This window comes from Chiloscyllium plagiosum, chromosome 13 (assembly GCF_004010195.1).
Source record: "Chiloscyllium plagiosum isolate BGI_BamShark_2017 chromosome 13, ASM401019v2, whole genome shotgun sequence".
NCBI lineage: Eukaryota > Metazoa > Chordata > Chondrichthyes > Orectolobiformes > Hemiscylliidae > Chiloscyllium > Chiloscyllium plagiosum.
This window is the reverse complement of record NC_057722.1, coordinates 4,403,644-4,420,733: the sequence shown is the minus strand read 5'-3', so window position 1 is coordinate 4,420,733 and position 17,090 is coordinate 4,403,644. Positions and strand designations below refer to the sequence as shown.

The 17,090-nt window shown below is 43.5% G+C and overlaps 1 protein-coding gene across 1 annotated transcript in view; it reads right to left on the bottom strand.

The window, feature by feature from the left end:
* The window catches only part of LOC122555684 (alpha-1,4-N-acetylglucosaminyltransferase-like), a 34,593-nt gene extending 27,404 nt beyond the window's left edge, over positions 1-7,189 (bottom strand). The window contains exon 1 of the mRNA XM_043701698.1: positions 7,149-7,189. The gene's annotated coding sequence lies outside the window, so the exon portion shown is untranslated. The remainder of the gene's footprint in view (positions 1-7,148) is intronic.
* Positions 7,190-17,090: the final 9,901 nt, after the last annotated feature.

Genomic DNA, 17,090 nt, shown 5'->3' with positions numbered 1-17,090 from the left:
TGGATGTGGTATGGGCCCGTGTTGGTTCCTCAACATAACGGTGCAGAAAATTAGCTTGAGCACATATCTGGAGATTTTCCTTCACAACATTGATGCTCAGTAGGTTTTCCCAGTCATTATGTGGGCTGAAATCATCCATAATTACTGCAATGCCCTGGTTACATGCACCTTTAATTTCCTTATTTATTCCATACCCTACATTATCACTAATATTTGGAGACCTATAAAAATCACACTGGTCAATGCTTGATGCCCCTTGTTGTTTCTCCATCTGAACAAATGCTATATCATGGTCTTCCATTGAGAGCTTCTCTCTCACTAATACACTTATACCATCCTTTATTATCAGCAGTGTCACATCTCTTTTTCCTTTTGTCTATTTTCCCTCTATGTCTCAGTCTTGGTCAAGTCTCCATCACCACAATTAAATCCACTCTTTTCCTCTCCAGCACTGTCAATTCACCCACCTTGTCGCAATTGCTGTGTGTATTCAGCTAGAGATTTTCTAACACTTTCTTGTAATTTGACCCTGGTCATGTTGTTTCTGCTGCTTTTCTACTTTCATTTCCAGCTTTTCTACTTTCTGTCACCAGCGTGGTTTTTCTCATTCCTGAATTTCCTCTCAGATTCCTCTGATGACCACATTCAAACCCAGTCAACAGCAGAAGCAGCTCCCCTCAAGAGCAAACCAGAACCAGCCAGGTTTGTTCAAGGGAAACCTGAGCCCAGCTGGCCTGGAACTGGTGCCAAAGCTCCAGAAATCTAAAGCCCTCTTCTCGTACCATTTTCCAGACATACATTCACATTTTCACATGAACCTACAGAAACACTCCGTCTTTTAAAACACTGAAAGAACAAGTTTAATAACTACGATAAAGGGTGTGAACACATTTTCCTCTGACTGAACATGACCTGTGGAACAGACCAAAACCCTAAAGTATTTTATGGAGATAGTCTTGGCCCTAACTTTTATATTGTATTAACAGGCAAATTCCAGATATGATTATATTGGTCCAACACTAAGCTTTAACCTTAGGATCCAGTTAAAATATAATAAAAGAAGAATTGGCACAACATCCACTCTCTCAAGATAATGTATCATTTCACCACTAATCATCAACCATTCCCATTGAGGAAGGGGAGGAGAATATGCACTTCCTGGGAGCATCCTGTTGGAGGTGTGGAAATGGCAGCTACTGCTTCTCTGGATGTGGCTGATGGTAGGTGAGGACCGGGGATGTGTGTCCCTCTCTGTGTTGTGGGAGGGGGGGAAATGGTGTGAGGGCTGAAGTGCGTGAGTTGGGTTGGACCTGGCTGAGGGCCCTGTCAACTACGGTGCTGAGCTCATCCTCACTCTGAGCAACTTCTCTTTAAATCCTTTCACTTTCTTCAGGTCCAAGGTGTCACCATGGGTATACATATGGGCCCCAGGTTTGACTGTCGCTTTGTGGGGAATGTGGAACATTCCTTGATCCAGTCGTACTCCTGCTTCTTAAGTATATCGATGACATCATCGGTGCTGCCACCTTCTCTCATCCTGAATTGGAAAAGTTTATCAATTCCAGTTCCAATTTCCACCTGCTCTCATCTTCACCCTGACTCCTCCCTTCTCTTCCTTGACATCTGTGTTTCCATTTCAGGGGATAGACTGGCCATCAATATCCACTACAAACCCAACAACACCCAAAATTACTGGGATTATCCTATCCTCACACCATGTTTCCTGTAAAGACTCTCTTCCATTCTCCCAGGTCCTCTGTCTCCTGTCCTGATAGTGCCAACTTCGACAGGGGAGCCTCTGAAATATCCAACATCTCCCTCAACTGAGGATTCATCGCACTGTCATTGACAGGGCCCTCAGCTGGGTCCCACACTCGGCCTGTACTTCGGCCTTCACCCCCTCTTCCCTCCCACACAATAGCGATATGCTCCCTTTTGTCCGCACATTTCATCTGTGAGGCTAGGAACAGAGATCGAGTGCAGTTGAACACGTGGCTACAGGGCTGGTGTATGAGGGAGGGCTTCTGATATAGAATCAGAGAGTCATAGATGTACAGCACAGAAGTAGACTTTTCGCTCCAACTCGTCAATGTCGACATGATAGCCCAACCCAATCCAGTCTTACCTGCCAGTACTCGGCCCATATTCCTCCAAACCCTTCCTATTCATATACCCATCCAGATGCCAGATGTTGTAATTGTACCAGCCTCTATCACTTCCTCTGGCAGCTCATTCCATACACGTACCACCCTCTGTGTGAAAAGGCTGCGCCTTAGGTCTCTTTTATATCTTCCCCCTCTCACCCTGAACCTATGCCCTCTAGTTCTGGACTCCCCGACCCTATCCATGCCCCTCATGATTTTGTAAATCTCTATAAGGTCATGCCTCAGCCTCTGACACTCCAGGGAAAACAGCTCCAACCTGTTCAGCCTCTCCCTATAGCTCAAATCCTCCAACTCTAGCAACATCCTTGTAAATCTTTTCTGAACCCTTTCAAGTTTCACAACATCTTTCCGATAGGAAGGAGACCAGAATTGCATGAAATATTCCAACAGTGGCCTAACCAATGTCCTGTACAGCCGCAACATGACCTCCCAACATCTGTACTCAATACTCTGACCAGTAAAAGAAAGCATACCAAACGCCTTCTTCACTATCCTGTCTACCTCCGACTCCACTTTCAAGGAGCTATGAACCTGCACTCCAAGGTCTCTTTGTTCAGCAATACTCCCCCAGACCTTACCATTAAGTGTATAAGTCCTGCTAAGATTTGCTTTCCCAAAATGCAGCACCTCGCATTTATCTGAATTAAACTCCATCTCACACTTCTCAGCCCATTGGCCCATCTGATCATGATCCTGTTGTAATCTGAGGTAACCCTCTTCGCTCACCACTACACCTCCAATTTTGCTGTCACCTGCAAACTTACTAACTGTACCTCTTATGCTCACATCCAACCTCCGCTCCCTTGTTAGCCTTTTGCAGAGACTGTTCCCCCTGGGACACCCTGGTCCACTCCTCATTTACTCCCAACTATCCCCTACAACCTCATGGCAGCTATCCCTGCAACTACAGAAGGTATAACAACTTCCTGTTTACGTGCTCCCTCCTCACTATCCAAGGGCCCAAACACACCTTCCTGTAGTTCACACAATCTAGTCTCCCGCATTCACTGTTCACAGTGTAGTCTTCTGTACTTTGAGTAGACAAAGCATAGACTGGGTGACGACTTCACAGAACACCTATGTTCTGCTGCAAAATTGCCCCTGAGCTTCCAGTTGCCTGTCACTTCAACAACCATCGTGTTCCTTGGCCAACATCTCTGTCAGGCTTGCTACAGCGCTCCAGTGAAATTCAGCGCAGGCTGGAAGAACAGCACCTCATTTTGTGCTTGGGGACATTGAAGCCTTCTGGACTTAATACCAAGTTCAAACCTTTTGAGGCCATGTCCTTACTCCCACATCTCCTAATCCATCTCCTCCAACCCCCCTGACACCCCCAACACACAGACACACACGTATACACATGTACACACATGTACACACACGTACGCGCACACACACATGTACAGACACGTATATACACATGCACAAACTCATGTATGCACACAAACACGTACACACACACGTACGCACACGTACGCACACACACACACACGTATATAGACACACACGTATATACACACACACGCACATGCACACTCACCCAGCCTTGTCATCAGGGTTTGCTCCCACACACAGTCTATTTGAGACTCTCTCCCTCTCTCTCTCTCACCTCTCTCCCTCGTCTCCTCACCTCCCCATCCAATCTTCTGTACAAATACCAACCTACCATCAAGCTACCATCAGTTCCAAAGAAGGATCACTGGACATGAAACATTAACTCTGATTTCTCTCCATGGATGTTGCTGGAGCTGCTGAGTTTTTCCAACAGTTTCTATTTTTTTTTCAGTTTGTGACTAAATCCAAACCTGACGACTGATATAACGTTCTTCAACCCACATTGTCACCATCCAGAGTAATGCGGGAAAAGCTGAAATGGGAAGAAAAGATCCTAACGTTTGGGTTGGATTTTATACATTGTTGTCAACTCTCCTGTGAGAACAGATCTGTGATCCAAGGTTGTACGCAGTGAGTAAAGATGGCTGGGTTAGGTGTTGTTTGGTTCCACATTCAGGATACACAGGATCTGTGAGCAATGAAGCAAACAGCAATGTCCAACAGAACACCTAAAGGTCAATCATAATGTAAATATAAACAGGGAGACCAATCTTCATGAATTGTTGGAAATGCAAAGGGATTGACAAAGCAGACGCAGGTGCCTATGATGAGAAATCACACTCTTACATTCCAGAATTACAGCTAATGTTGCAAATCCTTCAAAAAAGTTGTAATGAGGAAAAATGAAAATTGACCAGTTTGGAAGATAATATGAGGGAAGGTTATAACCAGAAATGCTTGGGTAGGCAATTGAGATTGGGAAGAAAGTTCTTGTGAGACAGAGACAAAGAGAGAGAGAGAGAGAGCGAGAGAGAGTCAGAGAGGCAGGTCAGAGACAGAGACAAAGAGAGTCAGAGGCAGAGAGATGGATGGACAGAGAGAAGAGAAAGACAGGCAGAGATAGTCTAAGACAGAAAAACAGAGAAAATGTGAGAGAAAGTCAAAGACAAAGAGAGATTGAAACAAAATGAGCTTGGGATAGAGAGAGAATCCAACAGAATTCAGAGAGTCAGAGAGCGAGACAGAGAGTCAGAGACAGAGAGAGAGTCAGAGAACCAGACAGAGTCACAGACAGAGAGTCAGAGAACCAGACAGAGAGTCAGAGACAGAGAGAGAATCAGAGGCAGAAGCAAACAGACAATAAAAAATGTTAATTGATTAACCGAATGTGTATTATAAGTATAGATATTTTAAATTTCTAGCATTCCTGTAATAATTTTATAAACTACTGAAGACAATAAGTTGTAAAATAATGTCTTGCACAAAATGATGTTGCACTTTTGACACGCAACAACCTTAAAATGCTGGATGATTGAGAGAAGCAATGGCTAAGCATATTTGAATATTTAAAAAAACGTTTCCCTGAACAAACTGTTCCTCAACTCTTAAGTTGCACATTACATGGTATAACTTTCTTGTCCTTACAAAATGAAAAATCATCCAATTTACCATAAGCATCGCTACAGAAGATCATAATCCTGTAAAACAGTTGTTCAATTAGTTTTCTTTGAAACATTCAACACTTCTTTTTTTGTCAGTTTCAAAACTTATTAAGAACTGGATAAATTTATATTCACATCTTTTCAGCAAATTGTTTTCTGGTTTGTTTAAATGGCATTTTCTAGTTTATCATAATTTTTTGGCATAAAGAAAGTAAAGAAATAGGGTTCATTTTAGATCTGACTGGGTATAAAGGGCAAGTTGATTAAAAACAGTAAAAAAACTTACTTCCTCTTTTTCATGGAGCATGATGTGAGCTTTAAGGCTGGCCACACGGGAGAACTTCTTGCTGCAGACGGGACAAGTCGGGTCAATTGCATTGTGAGTAGCTTTGTGCAATATGAGATTAATCTCCATATTAAAGGATGTTGAGCATTGGTCACATCGGTAAGGCTGCATTAACAAACAAAGCAAAAATGTAATGAGTTTCAAAGTGTTAAAAATGTATATAACTTTTCTGAGCTAACACAGAGCCATCATATAATATTAAACATTACACACATTTACAGCTTTTCAAATATTTCACCTTGGATCTGAATGGTTTCTTAAGGGGCTTGACATATATTTAAGGGTGAGATAGGTAGATTCTTGAGTGTAAAGGAATTGAGGGTCATAGGGAAAGGGCAGAAAAGTGGATGCGAGGCATGTTAAATTAATCACTATTTAATTGAATGGCGGAAGAGGCTCAAAGGCTGAATGCCTACACCTGCTCTTATTTCTTATGGATATGCATAGGAACAGGAGTATGTCATTCAGCCCCTTATACCGTGTGTGTGTGTGTGTGTGTGTGAGTGAGGGGAGAGAGAGAGAGAGAGAAAGAGAGTGTGTGTGAGAGATAGAGAGAGAAAGAGAGAGAGAGAATCAAAGACGCAAAGAGAAAGAGAGTCAAACAGATAGAGGGAGAGTGAAAGAGAGAGACAGACACAGAGAATCAGAAACAGGCAAACAGAGATGGCAGGATTGATGGATGAGGATTGTTAGGAATATATTCACTGAAGTTCAAACAAATGAGCAGGGAATCTCACTGAAACCTCAAAACTGCAAACAGAAATAGACAGGGAAATTGAAGGAAGGATGTTCCTGAAGACCAGGGAATGCAGACGTGGTGGTCATAGTCTAAAGTTATGGGATAAACCATTTAGGACCGAGGTGAGGAGATATTTCTTGACCCAGAGAACAGTGAGCCTGTGAAATTCTCTGCTACAGACAATTATTGCCGTCAAAACATTGAATGTTTCAAAGACGGAGTTCTGAGTTTTATAGGACTAAAGGGATTAATGGAAAGCAGGGGAACAGGGTACGGAATTGTATGCTGTGAATGGTAGAGCAGGATTGATGGGCTGAATGGCCTACTCCTGCTCCTATTTCCCATGTTTCTCTGTTTAACCAATCTGTTGTCGATGTCCATGACAGTATTGGTAGGAGGAAACAGTGGAAGCAGCCTGTGAGAGAGAATGGACGATCCCACAGCCAACTTTCTGAAATGTCACATTGCTCCCATGAATGGTGGTGGCCAGTTGAACAAGTAATTCAAGGAGGAATCTCCACTCCTCAACACAAAGGTCAATAATGGGTGAGCCCAGCACATCAATGCACAGGACAAGGTGAAACCATTCATAACCATCTACAGCCTGAGGCTTCGAGTGAATGATTCATTTCAGCCTCCTCCTGAAGAATTCAGATTCACAGCTTCCAGTCTTCAGCCATTTGCAATCACTCCACAGGATCTCGAGAAACAGCCAAGTGCACTGGCCACAGCAAGGCGCTCTATGCCATCCAGAACAAACTGACTGGTACCAATTTGAACTCTCTGACAACACCTATATCGGTGTGCCATGGCTGCTGGATCATTTACAGACTATGCCGCAGAAATATACAAAGCTTCCAAATCTGTGACCACAACCAACACAAAGGACATGGGAACTCCACCTGCTGCACGTTTCTCACCAATTACACCGTCCCAACTTGGAACCCTCACTGGCAGCATCTGTGAAGAGAAATCAAAGTTAACATTTTGGGTTCGGTGACTGGGGTAGTTCTCAGCAAGAGTCACCACACCTGAAACGTTAACTCTGATTTCTCCTCACATGTGATGTTAGACCTGCTGAGCTTTTCCAGCAACTTCCGTTTTTGTCTCTGATTGAGAGCATTCACAGTTCTTTTGGTTTTAATTTGGACCCCTCACTGTTCCTTCTAAATTGTTGGTTCAAAATACAGGAATCCCTCCCTCCCAGGACTCTGGGTATACCTCCAGCACACAGACTGCAGCTGACCATAAGGCAAGAGCACAGATGCTAGGCTTATAATCCAGAACCCCAGGTTAATGTTCTGGGGTCATGGGTTCGAATCCCACCAAAGCAGATCCTGAAATTTGAATTCAATAAAAAAAATGGAATTAAAAACTAGCCAAATGACAACCATGTAAACATTGTCAATTGTCATAAAGGATTACTTGGTTCATTAATGTCTTTCAGTGCTGCCCTTCCCTGATCTGGCCTGTATGTAACTCCAGAGCCATAGCAATGTATTTGACTCTTACCTGCTCTCTGAAATGGCTCTAACAAGCCACTCAAAGGGCAATTAGGAGCAGGCAATTAATGCTGGCCCAACCAGAGACACCCACATTGCATGAATGAACAGACAAAAGATCAAAAGTCATTCCAGCAACATCACAATTCCTGATACGGGTGAATGGATATAAAATAAAATATTCACTTCAGCAGCTGAAAGCTGCTTTTCAAATACAATCCTCAAATATAAGTCAAGTACAGCAGATGGTGAAGATTGTAAATCAAAACCGGGAGTGACAGAGAAACTCAGCAGGTCAGGCAGCAACATGGAAGATACAGAGTTAATGTTCGTAGTCCGGTCTGACTCTTTGTTCAGAGCTGCAAAGGGCTAGAAAGTGCTCTGGTATTTAATTTACTGACAAAGGGGAGAGAAGCCCACTCTGTGACCCCTCAGCACCTGGTTTACTCGCCCCTCCTTCCCTTTGTTAACAACAGAATCCCATCATTTCTCAGCCCCCTTCAGTTCCAAAGAAGAGTCATGGGATTCAATGTCTCTCGTCATGAGAAGCTGTCCGACTTGCTGAGATTCTTCAGCACTTTTTATTTTAATTTTAAATGGAATCCTTCCATTCTCCTTTTCTTTTGTGATCAGTCAATGACTGGAAATGCCAGATTCTCCCATCTTCTGCAGTTTCTCAGCCGGTGCTGTTCCCTCCTACTCTGCCTAAATCAGATTCACTTTCAGGGAAATCTCAGTCAGAAATTAATTGTTTAGTTTTAAAGAAAACAATTTTGAAAACGGTTCTCTGTTTCTCTTATCAAATCACACGCATTTAACACGACATTGTACTGACTCAACAATCAGTGTGATGATGATCTTATGGTTCTGACCAGTTTAACAGCATCAAAATTTACACCGAGTAAAAGGCTGAAAGAATAATAACACCAATATTGCTAAAGACGTTTTCTCTGCCTGAACGCGTCAAATCTATATTGATCCCATTATTAATCTGAATAAAAAATAAAAAGGGACAATTCCCTTTCCAATATAACAGGAATATACTGATGATGTGATCGAGGAATAATTTTAAAGTCATTCTCACCTATCGGATGAATCCAATGTGTGATCTGGAGAATGAGCTGTTTTGTATAAAAAACTGATCAGCAATAAATTACTTCCACATTCAGGAGCCAAATGGGTGTGTAGGTGTAGATGGAAAGGTTCTCATCAGGTGTGTCGCGATATCAGGAAGTTCTGCAGTAAAAGCTTTTCGGATTAAAGGAACAGCAGGACTTTGGACAGTTTTTTTTCACTTTTGTAGTGCAGTGATGGTCATTTCTTTCATTCATTCATGGGATGAGAGTATCACTGGCTTGCATTTACGAGGGGGGCACTGACCAGGCCAGAATTTATTGCTCATCCCTAATTGCCCAGAGGGCAGTTAAGAGGCAACCACATTTCTGTGGGTCTGGAGTCACATATAGGCCAGACCAGGGAAGAATGACATTTTCTCTCCCTCAGGGATATTAGTGAAACAGATGGGCTTTTCCCTCAACAATTTATAATGGATTCATGGTCATCATTAGAGTCTTAATTTTCGAGTTTTATTGAAGGTAAATTTCACCATTACCATGGCAAGACACAAATCAAGGTTGCCAGAATACTATTGGGGTCTCTTGTTTAACAGTTGAAAAGTGTGGCGCTGGGAAAGCACAGCAGGTCAGGCAACATTCGAGGAGCAGGAGAGTTGACATTTTGGGCAGAAGCCCTTCATCAGGAATGTCGGGGCGGTTAAAGAGGCCTGAGAGATAAATAGGATAGTGGGGGTAGGGGTGGGGGGAGGTAGCTGGGAAGGTCTAAGGTAAATGCAGGTGGGGTATGATGTGACAGGTTAGAGTGGAGGGTGGAGCGAATAGGTGGGAAGGAAGGTGGACAGCTAGGACATTTCAAGATGGCAGTGCCGAATTGGAGAGTTGGTTCTCAAATGAGGTGGGGGGAGGGGAGATAAGGAAACTGATGAACTTGATGTTGATGTCACGTGGCTGCAAGGTCCCAAGGCGGAAGATGAGGTGTTCTTCCTCCAGGCGTCGGGTGGTCTGGATTTGGCGGTGGAGAGGGCCCAGGACTTGCATGTCCTCTGCAGAGTGGGAGGGAGAGTCAAAGTAGTTGGCCACAGGGCAGTGGGGTTATTTGGTGCGTGTGTCCCACAGATGTTCTCTGAAAAGCGAGTTGGCGTCCAATGAAGAGGAGACCACATCAAGAGCAACGGACACAATAGATGAGGTGTTGGATGTGCACGAAAATCTCTGCCGATGTGAAAAGATCCTTTGGGTCCTTGGATGGAGGTGAGGGGCGAGGTTTGGGCACAGGTTTGACACCTCTTGTGGTGGCAATGGAAGGTGCCGGGAATGGAGGGTGGTTTGGTGGATGGCGTGGACCAATGACGGAGTCACATAGGGAATAGTTTCTGCGGAATGCCGATAGAGATGGGGTGGGAAAAATATCTCTGGTAAAGGGGTCTGACTGTAGATGGTGGAAATGGTAGAGGATGATGCATTGTATCTGGAGATTAGTGGGGTTCAAGGTGAGGTGTAGGGGAGTTCTATCCTTGTTGTGGTTGGAGGGGTGGGGTTCAAAGGTGAAGGTTCGGGAAGTAGAGGGCTTTGTTGACCACGTGGGAAGGGAAATTGTGGTTGTTGTAAAAGGAGACCATATGGGATGTCCTGGAGTGGAATTGCACTCCCTGGGAGCAGGTATGGCAGAGGCAGAGGAATTGGGAGAAAGGACTGTGTTTTTACAAGAGGGAGTGTGGAACGAGGAGTAATCCAGGTAGTTGTGGGAGTGGGTGGGTTTGAAATGAATGTCCATGTTGAGTTGGTATTCGGAGATGGAGACAGAGAGGTCCAGGAAGGGGAGGGAGGTGTCTGAGATGGTCTAGGTGAACTTAAGGTCAGTGTGGAAGATGTTAGTGAAGTTGATGAACTGTTCAACCTCCTTGTGGGAACACGAGGTGGCCCCAATTCATCAACAGTTCATCAACTTCACTTTGACCTTTCCACCTGGATCTACCTATTGCCTTCCCAGTTACCATGCCCCCAGCCTCATCTCACCCTCCTATTTATCTCGCAGCTCCCTCTGATGAAGGGCATATAAAACCAAAAACCACACAACACCAGGTTATAGTCCAACAGGTTTAATCGGAAGCACTAGCTTTCGGAGCGCCGCTCCTTCATCAGGTGGTTGTGTGATTTGCTGCAGGAATTTGGATCAGCACCATTAGGTTGTGATAGTCTGTTGGGTTTTCAGATAGGTTAAGTTATTCAGTATTCGGTTTCCTTTTGTTTGTGTTTCATTCGGTAATCTTATGAATAAATTCTGTTTTGTTTAAAACTAAGTGTTTTGACCAACTGCATCTCTCCTGGAATATCCACCTTACAACTACTTAAAACAACTCGGAAAGTTAGGGCCGGGGGCTGGGCTACTTTCTTGAAAGGGGCCTGGTCTGATCCATAACAAGTATTTCCCCATCTCCTGTGGTTCCACACAAAGGCCGCATTGCTGATCTTTGAGGGGTCCTATTCTCTCCTTAGTTACCCTTTTGTCCTTAATGTTTTTAATAAAATCCCGCTGGAATCTCCTTAGCCCTATTTGCCAAAGCTATCTCATGTCCTCTTTTTGCTGTTCTGATTTCCCTCCTCAGTATACTCCTACTGCCTTTATACTCTTCTAAGGATTCACTCGATCTCTGCTGTCTATACCCAACATATGCTTCCTTTCTTTTCTTGAACGAAACCTCAATTTCTCTAGTCATCCAGCATTCTCTACAACTACCAGACTTGCCTTTTATCCTAACAGGAACATACTGTCTCTGGACTCTCATTATCTCATTTTTGAAAGCTTCCCATTTTCCATCTATCCCTTTTCCTGCAAACATCTGCACCCAATCAACCTTTAAAGTTCTTGTCTAATACCATCAAAATTAGCCTTCCTCCAATTTAGAACTTTACCGTAGAGATTCTGTCTATCCTTTTCCATCACTATTTTAAAACTAATAGAGATTGCACTCAAGGACTCCTTGCAGTCCTCAGTCAGGCACCCCTCCTGTTTGCAGTTCCTGCACAGGGTCACTTTTCAGTCCACCGTCATGTCCCCTGACCTCCCCAGGTTTGGCACTCTCTTGGCTGCCTCACATACTTCAGGCGGTCACGGCTCCCTCCGATCACAAACTATTGTCCACCTTCAGCATCACCCTGACCTGCTGCTTGCTGGTCCAGATTCTGAAGGGGTTTTCTACATCGATGTTGCCTCCTTTATGTTGTATGTACCTTCGCAGGAAGGTCAGGACAACTGCAGTCGGGATGGGGGAGTTGTACAACTGGGCCCCTCTGTGCCGGGAGAATGAGCAAAGGTGCTGCAGGCAGAATGGAGAGGATACCCTCACCTCCTTTCTCCTTCAGGAGACACTCACATTGCTTCATCCTGAATGTCATGTCCCCTCTGGGTATATACATCTTAGACACACTATCTTCAAGAATGGCTGGGCTGTGTTGGATATGGAATGCTTCCTGAGGCTGGTCACTGTCAGAATTGTGGTGATGGTCTCTGAGACTGATTCCACAGGTTAGAGACAGAAATGAAACCCACACTGTGTCAGTAACTTTTGTATGGTTCTCCCGCACCTTCCCCCCACCCCACTGGTGTCTCACAGTGCCAGAGACCCGGGTTCAATTCCTGCCTCAGGCGACTGACTGTGTGGAGTTTGCACGTTCTCCCCGTGTCTGCGTGGGTTTCCTCCGGGTGCTCCGGTTTCCTCCCACAGTCCAAAGATGTGCAGGTCAGGTGAATTGGCCATGCTAAATTGCCCGTAGTGTTAGGTAAGTAAGGGGTAAATGTAGGGGTATGGGTGGATTGCGCTTCGGCGGGTCGGTGTGGACTTGTTGGGCCGAAGGGCCTGTTTCCACACTGTAATGTAACCTAATCTAAATCTGAAAATCCCCAGCAGTGGGAAAGAGTTACAGCGAGATGGCGATTGTTGCTGCAATGTGCACATCTCATTGGTGTCGAATGTCAGGTGTCTGTCCCACTCCATATTTGGATCTGTTTTTATCATGTTCAGTTATGTGGGTGTTTTAACATTTGCAATCATCTGTGTGAAATGTTCATGCAAGATGTCAGTCCATTAGCATTCCTTTGCAATGTATTTAGCTGTCATAAAATACAATGTCAAACTCGCCTAATGTCGTCATTCTAGAGATTGACATTTGCTCTTGCTCACATCCCCAGTATTTACTGAATGGGAAACTATATAACACCCGATCTAGCCATTATCACACACACACAGCTCATGATTCCTGGATCCTGGATGTATTCCAACAAGTAGGTGATGGCGATTTTTAAATCCCTACCCTTGCCAAATTGGGAATGATCTTTGCTCAGTCCCATCCCATTTGTAACGTTCCTCTTACTGGAGACTGCCTTTGAATAATGGGAAGCAGATTTGTTCTGATAGGTGAGACAGCAGTAATTATATTTCTCAGACTTATTCTTTCAGTTTTTAAGAAGATATGAAGTAAGCATCTCTTGGACAAGTCAGAACAAGTCATAAACTTATCCAAGAGTCTAGCCAGAGGGAGGAACTGAAATAAATTAGTCCCAGTCAGTGAGCTGTTTTGGAGAAATTAATGGGACTGAAAACTGACAAATCCCAGGAACCTGATAACATTTCCTCTCAAGTTTTGAAGGAGAATGCTACAGAGGTATTGAAAGTATTGCCGATCAGCTTTCAAATGTCTGTTCCTGTTGAATGAGTGTGCAATAATCTGGCAGAGTATAACATAACATATAACGAGTGAAGCTGTTCCCTTGGCAGGCAGAATGACAAGTATTAATTAAGAAGAGCAGGATGCTGAAATCTGAGGTAACAATGTTTTGTTTTCAATCAGACCTTGACAATGCTTTGTGGTAAAGAATTGCACAGATTCATTGCCCTCTGACAGAAGAAAATTGCTCTCCATCTCTGCCTCCATCGGGAGCTGTATGAAGGATACAGAGATTGCTGTGATTTTAGAGAGGCATAATCTAATTAAAGATTATCTGCATAGCTTTGTGCATAGGAAACTGTGTCTCACAAACTTGAAGATAAGACTAAAACGATGGATGAGGGCAGAACGGCATGTACTTTTGTGAAACTTTTGACAAGGTTTTGCATGGTAGACTGATTAGCAAAGTTAGATCACGTGGGACACAGGGAGAGCTTGACAATTGGATAAAAAAAATAGCTTGATAATAGGAGACAGAGGATAGTGGTGGAGGGTTGTTTTTCAGACTGAAGGCCTGTGTACAGGGTAGGTACTGGGTCCACTGTTGTTTGTCATTTATAAAAACAATTTGAATGAGATTTTAGGAGGCATGGTTTGTAAGTTTTCAGATGACACCAAAATTGGTGGCATGGTCTAGAGTAAAGAAGATTATGTAAGATTACAAAGGAATCTTGATCAAATGGGCCAATGGGTTGAGGAGTTTAATTTTGATAAATGCAGGGTAGTACATTTTGGTAAAATGAATAAGGGCAGGGCTTGCACAGTTAGTGGTATGGCCCTGGGTAGAGGTGTCAGACAGACTGACCGAGGCATTCAGGTATGAAGTTCTTTTAATGTTGCCTCACAGATAGACAGTGTGATTATGAAAGCGTATAGCATATTTGCCTTCATTGCTCAAGCCATTGAATACAGGTGTTGGGACACTATGTTAAGGTTGTACAAGACGTTTGTAAGGCTACGTTTCGAATATTGTGTACGGTTCTGATCACCGTATTGTAGGAAGGATATTATTAAATTGGAGAGGGTTTAGAAATGATTTACCGTGATGTTGCTGTGAGTGGAGGGTTTGAGTTATAAGGAGAGCCTGTTTGGATGGGTCATTTTCACTAGAGCATAAAGGGCTGATGGGGAACCTTACAGAGGTTTATAAAATCATGAAAGGCATAGATAAGGTAAGTAGCAAAGGTCCTTTCTCTAGGCTGGGAATGGTTAAAACTAGAGGGTATATTTTTAATGTGAGAAGTGAAAGATTTTAAAGGTGCAAGTTTTCACACATTGAATGGAATTACCTGCCAGAGGAAATGGTAGGTGCATGTACAGCAACAGCATTTAAATGATATCTAGACAGGTATATGAATAGGAAAGATTTACAGGGATATGGGCAAAATGAAGGCAAGTGGGACGTGTTTAGTTTGGGGAACTTGGTCAGCATGGACAAGTTGGACCAAACGGTCTGTTTCTGTGCTGTATGACTCAATGACTCAAAATTTATTTCCTCACTTTTTATTATTTTTTGGTCACCTTTTATTGACTTTAAAAACTCTTCCAATCTCCTTGCTTATCACTAATCCTTGTCATATTGTACATTCTTTTTCGTTCAATCTAATACCTTAATATCGCTGGTTAACCATAGATGGCTTACCCCTTCCTAAACTGCTACTTTCTTACTGGAATATATATGTCTTTGCTGTGAGTCATAAACTATTTTCGTAAACATCTGCCATTGTTCTTCAACCATCTTTGTTGTTAAACTCCTTTCCAGCTAGTCCTACACTCTCCTGCATAGGGGGAAAAACCTCAGTCCATCTACCCTGTCAACTCCCCTCAGAATCTTATATATTCAATAAGGTTGCCTCTAATTTTTCTCCAATAAGTACAGGGACAACTGACTTGATGCTTCCTCGTAGAAAATCAAGCTGATAAATAATTTCTACTCTCTTGCCAATGTGACTATGTCGATCCTTAAATGAGGGCATCAAAATTGTTCAATGTATTCTAGGCGTAGTCTAATTTGTGTCTTGGTTTAGTTTTTGTGCCCAGAGCTGTGCCGAAGTTGAAGTAACATCTTTTAATTAAATTTATCTTCTAAATTGGCTAACTTTCCATTTGTCTTTCCTGTTACCTGCTGAACTTGTGCACTCGCTGTTTCTGTCCTATACACAAGGACCTGCAAATACATCCACATGCAGCTTTTTGGAATCCTTCCCCATATAAACAATACACAGCTCTATGTTGTTCCTGCTAAAGTGCACAACCTCACATTTCTCCACATTAAATTCCATCTGTCAAGTTTTTGCCCACTCTGTGAGCTTGTCTGTATCCCTCTGTAGAATCTATCTACCTTCCTCACCACTAGTCTTCTCATCTATCATAATGTCATCACAAACCTGGCTTTGTTCGTTCAAAACTGCTCACACAATCCATTGATATATCCTGCAAAGAATTGTGCCAAGGGCACTGGGGCCTGTGGTACTGCACTGCTCAGAGGATTCCATCCTGAAAATGCCCCATATCCCAACTCTCTACCTTCTATTCATTACCCAATCCTCTATCCAAGCTAACAGACCATTTGCAACACCATGGGTTCTTATCGTCATAAGTAACCTAATGTGTGGTATTTTGTCAAATGCCTTCTGAATATCCAGTTATGTTACATCTACTGCTTCCCCTTTATCAACCCTCTTGTCACCTTCTGAAAAAGTTCTAGTAAATAGTCAGTTAGACTTGAAACGTTAGCTCTTTTCTCTCCTTACAGATGCTGCCAGACCTACTGAGAATTTCCAGCATTTTCTCTTTTGGTCTCTTCGTCTCCATCTCTGGTGACTGACTGACCACAGACATCTGCTACAAACCCACAGACTCCCACAACTACCTGGATTACATCTCCTCCTACCATGCCTCCTGTAAAAACGCCATCCCTTATTCCCAATTCCACCGTAGAAAATCGCAGATTGCCTCCTTCTTCAAAGACTGCAATTTCTCCAATACATCTCCTCTAATTCACACACCTCTGCCCTTGAACCCCACCTCTCCCAATACAACAAGGACAGAACCACTCTGGTCCTCACCTTCCACCCCACCAACTTTCATATACAATGCATCATTCTCCACCACATCCGCCACCTAAAAACAGCTTGGAATTTGTGTTGCAGACGTTTCGTCCCCTGTCTAGGCGACATCCTCAGTGCTTGGGAGCCTCCTGTGAAGCGCTTCTGTGATCTTTCCTCCGGCATTTGTAGTGGTTTGTATCTGCCGCTTCCGGTTGTCAGTTCCAGCTGTTCGCTGCAGTGGCCGGTATATTGGGTCCAGGTCGATGTGCTTATTGATTGAATCTGTGGATGAGTGCCATGTCTCTATGAATTCTCTGGCTGTTCTCTGTTGAATTCCTAGAGGCATGGCACTCATCCACAGATTCAATCAATAAGCACATCGACCTGGACCCAATATACCGACCACTGCAACGGACAGCTGGAACTGACAACCGGAAGCGGCAGAGACAAACCACTATAAATGCCGGAGGAAACATCACAGAAGCGCTTCA